Source organism: Ictidomys tridecemlineatus, chromosome 9 (genome assembly GCF_052094955.1).
Source record: "Ictidomys tridecemlineatus isolate mIctTri1 chromosome 9, mIctTri1.hap1, whole genome shotgun sequence".
NCBI lineage: Eukaryota > Metazoa > Chordata > Mammalia > Rodentia > Sciuridae > Ictidomys > Ictidomys tridecemlineatus.
In genome coordinates, this window is record NC_135485.1 from 103,932,952 (window position 1) to 103,936,500 (window position 3,549).

The 3,549-nt window shown below is 42.5% G+C and overlaps 1 pseudogene; it reads left to right on the top strand.

The window, feature by feature from the left end:
* The first annotated feature begins 1,052 nt into the window (after window positions 1-1,052).
* LOC101970054 (MAP/microtubule affinity-regulating kinase 3-like) lies at window positions 1,053-2,949 on the top strand (annotated as a pseudogene).
* Window positions 2,950-3,549: the final 600 nt, after the last annotated feature.

Here is a 3,549-nt window from a genome sequence, read left to right on the forward strand (position 1 = left end):
CACCTGCCAGGCAAGCACTTTACCACTGAGCCAACCCCACCCCTTATATGAGCTTAAGTATAACTAGTGAAGGCATTGTTTCTGTGGGTTTTGTGGGATCTTGGTGTTCAAAGAAGCTCAAACAAAAAGCAGGATATGTTTTTTCTGTCATTTCTTGTTAATAGCTAGGCAGTTTCTTTTGAGTAGAGTCTAAATAGTGTGGGGGTTTTGTTATGGACATTTGACATGAAAATCTGTATTGACAGAAATTTGATAATGAAGTTTGTATGAGCTGAATCCAGAACTTTTGATCCCAGCATTGTATATAACCATTCTTTATGTACTTAGTACCTTTATAACTACATAACATCTTCTAGAATGAGAATCTTGGAAATGAGTAAACCTAGAATCACTCCTCCTTTACCTTCTGCATCCAGAGTTACCTGGGAGGATAATTTTAAACCAGGCAAGCATCTTTTGTTGTGGAAGACATTTGAGGCTATTTTTTTCTTTTTTTCAAAAATTTTGTTCTAATTAGTGAGGCTATTTTTTATCACCTTTCATCTCCAACTCCTTTCTTGCTTCTCCTTTCCTTGCCTAGCCCTTTCCTGTCCTAAGCCTGCCAGTGTTACCCACAGGCATTTATTAGCTTTACTAGTTGAGTAGATTTAGGAGTTTATTTTTTACTTCTGTTAAATCATCAAAAGACATGAAGAGCAAAAGTAATAGACTTCTCCAAAGAGAAGAGCTCCCAGAGTTGGGAGTCCCATAAGAAAGTACTGACTTGTTCTTTTCATTGAAGAACCTTGCACATACCATGCATACCTCACATGGAGATAGGCAACAAAGAAATCACCTCCCACACTGGGAACTCTGGACCACAATGTAGAAACTCCATGGCTTCCTGTGCAGATGAGCAGCCTCACATCAGAAGCTACAGACTGTTTGAAAATGATCAGCAAGAGGAATTTTGCAAACGTGAAATTGGCATGACACATCCTCACAGGCAGAGGGTTGCAATAAAAATAATTGATAAAACTCAGTTCAATTCAACAAGTCTACAAAACCTCTTCAGATAATTAAGAATAATGAAGATTTTAAATCATCCACATATAGTGAAATTGTTTGAAGTCATTGAAACTGAAAAAACAATCTTCTTAATCACGGAGTATGCAAGTGGAGGTGAAGTATTTGACTATTTGGTTGTACCATGGAAGAATGAAGGAAGAAGAAGTAAGAGCTAAATTTAGACGTATGGTGTCTGCAGCACAGTACTGCCACCAAAAGCAGATCATTCACAGGGACCTCAAGGCTGAAAATCTGTTGTTAGATGCGGATATGAATGTTAAAATAGTATATTTTGGTATTACCAATGAGTTTACTCTCGGCAGTAAACTAAACAGGATTTGTGGTGGTCCTCCATATGCAGTCCCAGAGATCTCCCAGGGCAAGAAGTCTGATAGACCAGAAGTCGATATACGGAGTCTTGGCATTATGGTGTACACCTTGGTCAGCAGGTTGCTTCCCTGTGACTGGCAAAATCTGAAGGAATTAGAGAGTGTTACGAGGGAAATACAGAATCCCTTTCTACATGTCCACTGACTGTGAAAACCTTCTCAAACGCTTCCTGGTGCTAAACCCAATTAGGCGAGGAACTCTAGAGGAAATCATGAAGGACAGGTGGATCAACGCAGGCGTAAGGAAGATGAACTTAAACCCTTTGTTGAACCAGAGCTAGCCATCTCCAGATCTAGCAGAAACCTTTCATTTGCTAAGATGCAGCCAAGCAGCGACCTCAGCCACAGCACCGGCCAGTCTTCTCACTGCAAAGTATTTCTTCTAGCCAGGAGCCCAGACGGTGCAGTGACCATGCTGGACCAGCTATTCCTTTAGTGGTGGCATATCCGAAGAGGAGTCAGAGCAGCACTGCAGATAGTGACCTCAAAGAAGATGGAATGCCCTCCTGGAAATCAGGTGGCAGTGTGGCGGGAGGAAAGGGAATTGCTCCAGTCAGGCCCATGCGTGGGAACACAAGTAATCCCAACAAGGCAGATATCCCTGAACCCAAGAAAAGCCCCGCTGTCCCCAGCAGCAGCACTGCATCTGGAGGGATGTCACCGCGGAGTACCACAGCGGACAGACATTCAGCGATCCGGAATGGCAAGGAGAACAGCACCCTTCCGGATCAGACAACTCCAGTCGCTCAACCCACAGGGTTAGCAGTGTCGCCCACCCTGGGCAGAATCCTTCTCCTAAGGGACACTTTCCACCGCCCGGTGGAACGGCGAACCGCAGCATCCAACGGCCCTCCTGCCTCGCGCAGCCTGTCCCACGAAGCTACGCCACTGACCCAGCAGAGGTTCCACTAATCGTTTTAGTGAATTTTTTAGTTGCAGGTGGACACAATATCTTTATTTCATTTTTATGAGCCACAATCCCAGTCCCTCTTTTTAGTAAATTAACTTCAAAACTCACAAGTTGCAAGGTCTCTGTTGAGCAAAAGGACAAGGAAAAAAAAAAAGCAAAATATTTCTCCTTTTGCACTTTACCTGGAGCATAGAAACCACTAGTTCCACGGATCCCAGTGACAAGATTCAGGAAATCCGCAAAGTACTAGACCCCAACAGCTGTGACTATAAGGGGAGGGGAGCGAGCGCTTCCTGCTCTTCCGCGTTCTTGGCGACCCGCATGCACAGAACCTGATGCAGTGGGAGACGGAGGTGTATAAGTGGCCAAGACTCTCGGAACCCTGTCCTGTTCAAGCAGAAATCGGAGACATCCAGGGCTTTCAAAAATATTGCTTCCAAAATTGCCAATAACTGAAGCTGTAACTCAGTCATTATAGTGTAAATTAACTAGCACTTTAGTGGATTCTTGAACACTGATGGAAAATATAGAATGATATTTAGGCAAATAAGTCTGCATCTTCTAAATAATGACAATGAAGTCTGAGGACAGGCGCATGCCTGGGAGCGGAAGCTGGCCTTTTCTAGGAATGCACGGGTAACCCTGTGCCTCTGTCTTGTTTCCATCGCCCTAGAATCAGCCTGTAACACCACCTGAACGTGTCTCCTTGTTGGTGTGAGTGGAAGGTGTGTGTGTGCAAGGTTACTAGTACGTCTGTGGGAGATCATTTGATGCTGAAACATTACAATTACCTGGGAGGAAGATACTTTATTATTGCTGAGTTGAGCTTAAGACTTGTTGATAATTAATATAGATTTATAGGGATTTTTTTGTCTTGTTTGTTTTGTAGGGTTTTTTAAAGTATAAAATGTTTATAGTTGTGAACATTGCTTGTGTGTGTTTTTATTTTTTAATTGATTTTTTTTGAGAGAGAGAATTTTTTAATATTTATTTTTTAGTTTTCGGTGGACACAACATCTTTATTTTATTTTTATGTGGTGCTGAGGATCGAACCCAGAGCCCCGCGCATGCCAGGCGAGTGCGCTACTACTTGAGCCACTTCCCCAGCTCTGATTTTATTTTTTTTAATACATGACAGTGGAATGCTTTATAATTCTTATCACACATATAGAGTACAATTTTTCATATCTTCATATACAAAGT